General features: G+C 43.4%; 1 pseudogene; it reads left to right on the top strand.

The window, feature by feature from the left end:
• Positions 1–11,077: 11,077 nt before the first annotated feature.
• On the top strand, positions 11,078–11,235 carry LOC101833664 (annotated as a pseudogene).
• The last annotated feature ends 740 nt before the right edge of the window (positions 11,236–11,975 follow it).

The following is an 11,975-nucleotide window of genomic DNA, read 5'->3' as shown; positions in this document are numbered from 1 at the left end:
CTGCATCTGTCTTTTCCTAATGTGACCGCCACCTGCCAGACCCTGAAGATAGCCTGCAAGAATGGCCAGAGGAGGGCTGGAGAGATGGCTCAGAGGTTTAGGGCACTGGCTGTTCTTTTCCAGAGGTCCTGAGTTCAATTCCCATGGTGACTCACAACCACCTGGGCAGAACACTGTATACATAATAAATAAATAAATGAAGAAGAAGACACTTTAGTGGGTCAAGCTCCAAGGAGTTCGCCTTCATATTTTTGTTCATGTCCAGGATTTTCCAGCTCTACTCTCCAGAGGGAGAGATACTCCCTGCAGTCCAGGTGACAACGAGATGACCTGGCCCTACCTCAACCCCTCAGGCCCTGGCCGACCGACAGTGTGGAGAGCCAGGGGCGTGGCTCCCAGAAAGGGATGAGTGAGCTCAAGGGGGATGGGCTTCCTGGTTTATCCTCTGACTGTCTCTGCCTGTCCTATCTTAACGGAAATACGACAAACGGAAGAAATAAACAGAGAAGGGGTGTGTGCGGTTCCCAGGCAGTGCTGTTTCCAATCCCACAGTAGAATTTTCCAGCTCTGACCGAGTGAGGTGACTTCTGTAGGGACAGAAGGCTGGAAGGAAAGGGGACAATGACATTCTACACCGTATTTATGGGGGCTTTCTGTCTTTCATGCCTAATCCCTGCTGAAGACGGACTTGATGGGATCACTTGCCTCATTCGTGGATGAGGAAACAGATTTCAAAACGTGTTATTTAAAAGGCGCTTGTCTGATTGACTGGTGGTAGAACCTTGACATTAAAAATAGGTGTCCTTAACCGCTGTGTTACCGTACCAGTTGGACGAGAAAGGAAAACATCACAGAGACAAGAGGAGTGGGTAAAAGTTCACCCATGAGGAAATGGATTCTGGGAGTTCTGTAGAGCTGGGTTCCCTGTGCCTGCCACTTGGCCTGATGGCGAGGGTGAGGGGTCCCAGTTCCATTTCATTTCTCCAGATCACATTTCCCTTGACCTTAAGAAACTCCCGTGGCCCACAGCATGCTTGTCAGAAGCAGGCTGGCAACGCTGACAGGGCTTCCTTCCCTGCCATGCCTCTCCCTTGCTCTCTCTCTCTCTGTGCTTCCCTGGCTCTCCACGCTGGCGGTCTGCCAGGGCCTGAGGGGTTGAGGTAGGGCCAGGTCATCTCCCTGTTGCCTGGACTGCAGGCAGTATCTCTCCCTCTGGAGAGTAGAGCTGGAAAGTCCTGGACAATTACCTGGCCATTGCCTCCTCTCCTCCTCCCTCTCAGTCCCAAAGTGCCCTGTGTCCCATGTCCACTTTCTGCCAAACTAGCCCCGTTGTGAGGCCGTCCCAAACTTGTTGAGTGATTTACCCCACTCCTCCTGCTAGCGTGCATCTAACTGGAGTCAGATGAGCTTTGGAACCAGGCAGAATTTCATAATCCTGGCTCCTGGCTCAATTGGTAAGTGACCTTGAACACTCCTCCTGAACCTGTCTGCACAAACAGGAATGATCCTACCTATCAAAAAATATAAACAAAAACAAAATAAAACAGCACTGTAGGAAGATTTAGAAATAAAATTTAAGGTCAGGCAGTGATGGCATACACCTTTAACCCCAGCACTCAAGAGGAAGAAGCAGACAGATCTCTGTGAGTTCTGAGGCCAGTCTGGACTACAGAGAGAAACCCTGTCTCAAAAAAACAAAACAACAACAACAACAAAAAAGAAATAAAACTTAAGAAACTCCAGCCAATCCCAGGTACCAGAAAGCACCAGATGTTGGCAAATGGTAGTAGTAGCCTTTCCCCCCTTTGGCAAACAGCAGATCAAAGTAAGCACGCTGCCAAGCTTGCCAGGGGCTTTGTTCAGCTCCTGTGGCTCTCACTGGGTACCCTAGGGGCACACCTTCAGGCACAGTCCTGCAAAGTGAAGCAGGGTTTGAGGATAGCGGAGAAAACTGGGAAAGATGATCTGTCGATGTAGCTCACTGGCATAGTACTACTCCTGTGAAAACAGGATCCCCAGTTACTGTTTGAAGAAAGGAGGAGGAGGAGGAGGAGAGGAGGAGGGGAGGAGAAGGGGAGAAGGAGGAGGAGGGGAGGAGGAGGGGAGGAGGAGGGGAGGAGGAAGGGAGGAGGAGGGGAGGAGGAGGGGAGGAGGAGGGGAGGAGCCACATCTGGGAAAGTGACAATTCAAACAGGATGTGAGGCTAGTAAGTAGAGGAGTTGGCCCTTACGTGGCTGGAAAATAGAGACACAGTAAACACACACTGTAACCAAAGACTAAACAACCAAGTAAAATCACCACTTCCCGAAGACAGGACACTGTCATCATATCGTGACTTGCAGAATACTCTAAAAAAATGTATAAACTTTTTCTCAAAATAATAATTAACAATTCAGTACTCCTATGGTCACCATACTCAACATTTATGCATGTATTTGTTTATGTGTGTGTGTACATGCGTGTGTATGCTACCAGAAATTGAACCTAGAGACTCGAACAAGCTAGGCAAGCATTCCACCGAGGAGTTACATACATTCCTCAGCCCGTTATATACTTATTCTAAATAAATGATTTTTTAAACTGAGATGCATATGAAGGCAAACACTTAGAGGCACCTGAATATTTTTTTCACAATTCATTGTATTTCTATTTGTGTAGTGTTTTAAAACTTCTTGAGCAGGGGGTAGCATGGGCCTGCCATGCTCACACGGAGGTCAGAAGACAAGTTGTGGTTGGTTCTCCCTTTCCATGTTGTGTGTCCCAAAGACTGGAAGCAGGCTGGAAGGCTGAGCCATTTCAACCCCACTGCTGGTGAGCTCTGATGGCTGTTAGTGCTTTGGAGATAAACATCTGCCCCATGAAAAGTTGAAGTAGCTAAAATTACACCTTTAGTGCTTCTTCCCAAATGAAACCAATTTCTAGTTTATTTTATTTTCCGAAAAGACCAGCTCCCTAAGGAGTATAAAAACTAAGTATTTCTGCTAGACGCTGGTGGCACACATCTTTAATCCCAGCACCTGGGAGGCAGAAGCAGGAAGTTCTCTGAGTTCAAGACCAACCTGGTCTACAGAGTAAGTTTTAGGACAGGCAGGGCTACACAGAGCCTCCTCTCAAAATAAATAAATAAATAAGTAAAGTTCAAGTTCTGCTTGCCATGCTGGGATCTCCTGCCCTGGGGACTGCTGGCAGGTCAAATCACCCCCCTAACCCACCACCCCCGCTCACCAAGCAACCTCGAGTCTGCTGACTGCACTGAGCTACTCCAGCTCTCACTCACCTGGAGAGGGAGTACCTCAGATCTGCCTGCACCCACCATGAGACCCATCAGAGTATTGGACCTGCTTGCACCCACTAGAAGAGAACCTTGGACCCACACCCACCAGGAGAGGAAGAGATCCCACCTGTACTCACTGGAAGACAGGATCGGAAGACAACAATATAAGAACACATTCAACAACAGAACAAACAATATGACGCCACCAGAGTCTAGGGACTCTACACCAGCAAGACCTGAACATCCCAACACAGATGATGCAGAAGAGAACGACCTTAAAAACAACTTCATGGGGCTGGAGAGGTGGCTCAGAGGTTAAGAGCACTGACTGCTCTTCCAGAGGTCCTGAGTTCAATTCCCAGCAACCACATGGTGGCTCACAACCATCTACAATTCAATCTGGTGCCCTCTTCTGGCAGAACACTGTATACTTAATAAATAAATAAATCTTAAAAAAATAAAAATAAAAAAAACAACTTCATGAAGATAACAGAGACCCTAAAAGAGGAAATGAGAAAAATCCTTTAAAGAAATGGAAGAAAAGACAAACCAAAAGGTTTGAAAGCTGAAATAAAGATAATAATAAAAAAAACACAGTCTGAGGGAATGCTGGAAATAGAAAAGGTGGGTAAATGAGCAGGAACTACAGATGCAAGCATAACCGACAGAATACAAGGGTTGGAAGAGAGAATCTCAGGTACTGAAGATACACTAGGAGAAATAGATTCATCAACCAAAGGAAATCTTAAGTTCAAAAATTCCTAACATAAAATATCCAGGAAATATGGGATATGTGAAAAGGCCAAACCTAAAAATAATAGGTATAGGAGAAGGTGAAGAAACCCAACTCAAAAGTACATAAAACATATTCAACAAAATCATAGAAGAAAACTTTCCCAACCTGAAGAAAGACCTGCCAATGAAAGTACAAGAAGCCTACAGAGCACTAAATAGAGTGGACCACAAAAAAAAATCCCCTCAACACATAATAATTAAAACACCAAACATACAGAATAAAGAAAGAATATTAAGAGCAGCAAAGGAAAAAGGTCAAGTAACATATAAAGGCAAACCTATCAGAATCTCACCTGACTTCTCCATGGAAACTCTGAAAGACAGAAGGTCCTGGATAGATATTCTACAATCACTAAGAGACCATGGATACCAACCCAAACTACTATACCCAGCAAAGCTCTCAATCACTATAGATGGAGAAAACAAGATATTCCATGACAAAACCAGATTTAAACAATACATATCCACTAATTCAGTCCTACAGAAAGTACTGGAAGGAAAACTCCAACCTAAAAAGCTAACTACACTCACAAAAACATAGGCAATAGATAATCCCACTTTACCAAAAGCCAAAAGAAACAGTGGGGTAAATCTACAAACAATAACCACCAACAACAAACCAAAAACAAACAAGTAACACTCAATGGTCCTTAATTTCACTCAATATTAGTGGTCTTAATTTGCTTATAACAAGGCACAGGGTAACAGAATGGATTCAAAGACAGAATTCATCCTTCTGCCTCATACAAGAAATACACCTCAACTTCAAAGATAGACATTACTTCAGAGTAAAGGATTGGGATGAGATTTTCCAATCAAATGGACCCAAGAAATAAGCTGCTGTAGCTATCCTAGTAGTTAACAAATTAGACTTCAAACTAAAATCAATCAAAAGAGATGAAGAAGGTCATTTCATGTTTATAACAGGAAAAATCCATCAGGAAGAAGTCTCAATTCTGAACATCTATGCCCCAAATACAAAGGCACCCATGTTCGTAAAAGAAGCATTACTAAAACTCAAATCACACATAAGACCTCATACAGTTATAGTGGGTGACAATTTTCTGGTTAGATATCACTTACCAAAATTAATTCAAGAACAGATAAGAAATTTAAACAGAGTTATAACCCCTAATGAAATAAAAGCAGTCATCAAAAGTCTCCCAATCAAAAAAAAAAAAAAAAAAAAAAAAAAAGCCCAGGCCCAGACGACATTAGTGCAGAGTTCTGCCAGAAATTCAAAGAACAGCTAATACCAATACTCCTCAAGTGTTCCACACAATAGAAGCAAAAGGTTCATTGCCAAACTCTTTTTTACAAAGCTACAATTACCTTGGTCCCGAAGGCACACAAAGACACAACTAAGAAAGAGAACTACAGACCAATATCGCTCATGAACATTGATGCAAAAATGCTCAATAAAATACTGGCAAATCGAATCCAAGAACACATCAGAAAAATCTTCCATCGTGATCAAGTAGGCTTCATTCCAGGGATGCAGGGATGGTTCAACATGTGAAAAAATCTATCAATGTAATCCACCAAATAAAGAAGCTGAGAAACAAAAATCACATGATCATTTCATTAGATGCTGAAAAAGCCTTTGACAAAATCTAACACCCCTTCATGATAAAGGTCCTGGAGAGATCAGGGATAACAGGAACATACCAGAATATAATAAAAGCAATATACAGTAAACCAACAGCTAACATCAAACTAAATGGAGAGAAGCAAAGCAGTTCCTCTAAAATCAGGAACAAGACAAGGCTGTCCACTCTCTCCATATCTCTTCAATGTTGTACTCGAAGTTCTAGCTACAGCAATAAGACACCAAGAGGAGATCAAGGGAGTACAAACTGCAAAGGAAGAACTCAGACTTTCACTATTTGCAGATAATATGATAGCTTACATAAGTGACCCGAAAAACTCTACAAGGGAACTCCTGCAGCTTATGATAAACACATTCAGCAAAGTGTCAAGATACAAGATTAACTAAAAAAAAATCAGCAGCCCTACTATATACAGATAATAAATGGACTGAGAAAGAAATTAGAGAAACATCAACCTTTACAATAGCCACAAACAACATAAAATATCTTGGGATGCTGGGCGGTGGTGGTGCACGCCTTTAATCCCAGCACTTGGGAGGCAGAGGCAGGTAGATCTCTGTGAGTTCGAGGCTAGGCTGGACCGACAGCCTCCAAAACAATACAGAGAAACCCTGTCTCGTAAAAGCCAATATATATATTGGGATAACGCTAACCAAACAAGTGAAAGACGTGTATAGCATGAACTTTGAGTCTTTAAAAAAAGAAATTAAAGAAGATATCAGAAGATGGATATCTTGGATAAGTAGGATCAACATAGTAAAAATGACAATCTTGTCAAATGCAATCTACAGATTCAATACAGTCCCCATCAAAATACTGCCACAGTTATTCACAGACCTTTAAAGAACAATAATCAACTTTATGTGGAAAAACAAAAGACTCAGGATAGCCAAAACAACCCTGTACAATAAAGGAATGTCTGGAGGCATCCCCATCCCCATCCCTGACTTCAAGATCTATTATAGACCTATAGTCCTGAAAACAGCTTGATATTAGAACAAAAATAGACAGGTAGACCAATGGAATCAAATTGAGAATGCTGATATTAACCACACACCTATGAAAACTTGATTTTTAACAAAGAAGCTAAAATTATACAATGGAAAAAAAAAGCATCTTCAACAAATGGTGCTGGCATAACTGGATGCTGGCATGCAGAACACTGCAGATAGATCCATGTCTATCACCATGCACAAAACTTAAGTCCAAATGGATCAAAAACCTCAACATAAATCCAGCCACTCTGAACTTCTTAGAAGAGAAAGTGGGAGGTACCCTTGACGAATTGGTACAGGAGACTGCTTCCTGAACATAACACTAGTAGCAGAGACACTGAGATGGACAATTAATAAATGGGACCTTCTGTAACTGAGAAGCTTCTGTAAGGCAAAGGACACAGTCAACAAGACAAAACAACAGTCCACAGAATGAGAAAAGATATTCATTATCCCAACATCTGACAGGGGGCTGATCTCAAAAATTTACAAAGAACTCAAGGAGCAAATCTCAAAAAACACCAAATAATCCAATTAAAAAGTGGGGTACAGAACTAAATAGAGAATTCTCAATAGAGGAGTCTAAAATGGCTGATAAACTCTTAAGAAATGCTCAACATCCTTAGTCATCAGGGAAATGCAAATCAAAGCAACTCTGAGATATCATCTTACTCCTGTCAGAATGGCTAAAATAAAAAACACCAATGACAGTTTATGCTGGAGAGAATGTGGAGAAAGGGGAACACTCCTCCATTGCTGGTGGGAGTGCCAACTCGTACAGTCACTTTGGAAATCAGTATGAAGTTTCCTCAAGAAAATGGGAATCAGTCTACCACAGATCCAGCAATTCCAGTTTTAGGCATATACCCAAAGGATGCACATTCATACAACAAGGACATATGTTCCACTATGTTCATAGCCGCATTATTTGTAATAGCCAGAACCTGGAAGCAACCTAGATGTCCCTCAACTGAAGAGAGGATAGAGAAAATGTGGTACATTTACACAATGGAGTACTACTCAGCGGAAAATAAACAATGGAATCTTGAAATTTGCAGGCAAATGGATGGCATTAGTGAGGTAACCCAGTCACAAAAAGACAAACATGGTATGTACTCATTCATATATGGATTTTAAACATGGAGCAGGGGAGTGCCAGCCTACAGTCCCACCACCAGACAGTCTGGAAAACAGGGGGACCCTAAGAGAGATATGCATAGTACCACAGAGAAGGGGAATTGGACAGGATCTCCTGAGCAGATTGGGAGCACGGGGGAAGTGAAGAGGGAGTTGGGAGAAAGACAGGGGGAGAAGAGGAGGGGAGAGGAGGACACGGAGGAGCAGGAAGTTTGAGTCAGGGGAAGAATAAAGGAGAGCAGGACAAGAGATACCATAATAGAGGGAGTCATTATAGGTTTAAGGAGAGATCTGGCACTAGTGAGATTTCCAGAGATCTACAAAGATCACACCAACTGGCAATCTAAGCAATAGTGGAGAGGCTACCTTAAATGCCCCCCCATAATGAGATTGATGACTACCTTATATGCCATCCTAGAGCCTTCATCTAGTGCGTGATGGAAGCAGAAGCAGGTACCCACAGCTAAACGCTGAGCTGAACTCCTGGAACCCAGTTGCAGAGAGGGAGGAGTGATGAGCAAAGGGGTCAAGACCAGGCTGCTGAAACCCACAGAAACAGCTGACCTGAACAACGTGGAACTCATGGACTCCAAACTGATGGCTGAGAGGCCAACATGGGACTGATCCAGACACCCTGAATGTGGGTATCAGTGAGGAGGCCTCGGGTAGTAGATCAGTATTTATCCCTGGCAAAGGAATGGACTTTGGGAGCTCATTCCACATGGAGGGATGCTCTCTCAGCCTGGACACATGGGGGAGGGCCTAGGCACTGCCCAGGATGATATGACAGACTTTGAGATCCCCCATAGAGGGCCTCACCTTCCCTGGGGAGCAGAGTGGAGAATGGGTGAGGGATTGGGGAGGTTGGTGAGCGGGGGAGAGACGGGGAGAGGGAGTTGGGATTGACATGTGAAGCATGCTTTTTTCTAATTTAAATAAAAAAGAAACATAGCAAGAAGAAGAAGAAGGAGGAAGAGGAGGAGGAGCAGAAGAAGAAGAAGAAGAAGAGGAAGAGGAAGAGGAAGCTAAAAGTAGGCTCAACGGCAGAGTCCTTGGCTATAGAGAAGGAAGCTGTGGGTTTGATGGGATGTGGGATGAGAAAAAGAACAGGAATAGGTGGGGGAAGGAAAGGGGCATTCTTAAAATAAACTAAGTGGGCGGGAGTAGCTCAGCCCTTTAATCCCAGTTTTCAGAGTCAAAGGCAGGAGGAGCCCAGGAGCAGTGAGAGGTCTAGGCTAGCCTGGGCTACAAAGCGAGTTCCACAATGAATAACTTGATCTACAGAAATGAGACTCTGTCTCAAAACACAAACAAAACTGTTTTCAAGAAGTTTGTGTTGACAGAGGCCTTGGGGAAGAATGGAAAGGAGCATGGGTATTTCCTGAGAGGGTGGAAGAGGTTCTCTCTCTTGTCATCTGAACATGTTTACTGTGTGGAAACTGTGGACTCAAGGCTTGTGTGTATGTCTCTGTGACATAAAGTTACACCTCATTCTTTCTAGAACCTTCCAAGTGATAGTTTTTAAGGGTAATCTTATTTATGTGAGGATTGCTAATACATCAATCAATTCCTTTGTGTAATGTATAATTAAATCATAGGTAGAATATAGCTTAATTTCTTTTGGTTTCTATTATTTGTTGGCTGATACTCTTATTATCTACTAAATTGCAAATATATATAGCTTTTCTAAGATTCCCTAGCTCACACAGATTCTCCTAATATTTATCTTCTCCCACCCTCTCACTCCCTGACCCCTGAAACAGGGTTTCTCCGTGTAGCTCTATCTGTCCTGGAACTCTCTGTGTAGACCAGGCTGGCCTTGAACTCAGAGATCTGCCTGACTCTGTCTCATGAATGCTGTGATTAAAGATGTGTGCCACAATGCTCAGTTTCCTAACACTTACCTTGCCTGTCAGCTAATTTTCCTGTTTTTTAACTATATAGAAGAAATGTAATAATAATTTTATAAGTACTAGTATAAGCTTTTGCAGGCATTAATTATCAAAATTTTTATAATAAATATACAGGCATACTTGTATGGCTGATAGAATTTTAACATTTTTAACTTATTTTTGTTTGTTTATTTGAGACAGGGTCTCGCTCTGTGTACAGTTGAGACTGGCCTGTAACTTACTATGCAGTCCAGGCTGGTCTGGAACCCCTGGCTATCTTACCCCAGCCTCCCCAATTCTAAGATTACCTGCATGAGTCATTATGCCAGGCTATACTGTCAACATTTTATAAGTTCATAGGAAAAATTTTCTGTCAGAGATACAGTGAAGATGCAAACCAGTGTTTGGAACTGCCTTGGTATTGGTAGTGAGTTGTTGTGGAATAACCATTTTGTACACTGTGACGATGTGTCGCTCAGATCGGTCTAATAAGAAGCTGAACAGTCAATAGCTAGGCAGGGTTTTGGGGGAAGAGATGGTGCTGGGAAGAATAAGAAGTTGGACGCCACCAAGAGATAGGGAATGAGCAAGCCATGCAGGAGGAGAATAACAGCCACAAGCCGGGCGGCGGCACATAGATGAACAGAAATGTGTTGGTTTAAGTTATAAGAGCTAGTTAACTGATCCAGATCCCCTAATGTGAGAGTCAGTGAGGAGGCCTGGGCAACCTATGGGGCCCTGAGCAGTGGATCAGTGTTTATCCCTGGAATACAAACAGACATCGTGTGTCCATAACACAAAGAGGGATGCTCTCTCAGCCTGGACTCTTAGGGGAGTGCCTGGACCCTGTCCTGAGTGAAATGGCAGACTCTAGATATCCCCTATGTGGAAGGAAGTGGGGAAGGGGTGGGAGGCTGGGGGGATGGCAGAGGGGAGCAGGGGCGGGAAGAGGGGAGGGAGAGGGAACTGGGATTGACATGTAAAACAAGCTATTTAAAATTAAAATAATAAAACATATTTTTTAAAAAAAGAGCTAGTTAAAAAGAAGCCTATGCTAAGGCCAAGCTTTCATAATTAACAATAAGTCTCTGTGTCATGATTTGGGAGCTGGCTGGTGGGACAGAGAAATACTACAGTAAATGCAAGAACGTGCCTGATTCTCCATCCTGGTAGCTCAGTTGGGCTTGACAGGAACCAATTTGATGACAGCACATTCTGGATGCCAGGAATAACAGGATAGGCATTTGATCTTTCGGCTTTCCCAAAAGCCCAAAATAAGGTCTAAGCTGGTAATAATTAAGCCGAAGCCCAGGCTGCTGGGAACCTGATGCGGTCCTTCTCGAAAATTAAAGAGTGTGGGCGGGGCTTCTCGCCATGTCTTCTCAACAGACTTTCAGAACCAAGAGATTCATGGCCAAGAACCAAAAGCAAAAATCATCCATATTCCTCAGTGGAGTCAGATGAAAACTGATAACAAAATCAGACACAGCTCCAGGAGGAGATGCTGGTGGAGAAGGAAGCCGGGCCTGTAAGGGTTCATACAGTGGCAAGACTGGGGGTTTATACTGAGTCGTGGATGGAGTTCCACATTTTAAACCTGGAGACACGGTCATGTTTACATTGGGGGAGTGGCTTGACCAGTAATAAAATGTAGAACTTTTAAAAAGAATGGGGAAGGGGCAGTTGAAAAACCAGAGAAAAAGACTTGTCAGTCACCCAGGATTTCTGTTGCCGAGGGTGACGTGGAAGAAGAATGTCCCGGGAGAACTGCCTAGTCACTGCACACAGCTTCCAGGATTATCTAAACCTGGGTCTAAGGAACAGAAGTGGCGTCCAGCAGATAAACGGATACTGGAGCTGGGGTGAGCCAACTTTCCTAGCAATGAAGCCACTCAACTCAATGAGCTTTGGATAGCCATGGAGACACCCTGTGGGAAGTCCACAGTTCACTGATGGAAATCCCTCTTTTTTTTTTTTTTTTTTTTTTTTTTTTTTTTTGGTTTTTCGAGACAGGGCTTCTCTGTGGCTTTGGAGGCTGTCCTGGAACTAGCTCTGTAGACCAGGCTGGCGTCAAACTCACAGAGATCCGCCTGCCTCTGCCTCCGGAGTGCTGGGATTAAAGGCGTGCGCCACCAACGCCCGGCTGGAAATCCCTCTTAACCTAGGGAGGTGAGTAGAAGACACAGCCTAAACCATTCAGCGTCACATGACTTCAAAGGGACTAGACACACAAAGTGCTTACAACAGCGGCTAGCAAGTAGCGAAAGTTCGG

Source organism: Mesocricetus auratus, unplaced genomic scaffold (genome assembly GCF_017639785.1).
Source record: "Mesocricetus auratus isolate SY011 unplaced genomic scaffold, BCM_Maur_2.0 Super-Scaffold_100066, whole genome shotgun sequence".
Classification (NCBI taxonomy): domain Eukaryota; kingdom Metazoa; phylum Chordata; class Mammalia; order Rodentia; family Cricetidae; genus Mesocricetus; species Mesocricetus auratus.
The sequence above is the reverse complement of the archived record's forward strand: the minus strand, read 5'-3'. Positions and strand labels throughout refer to the sequence as shown.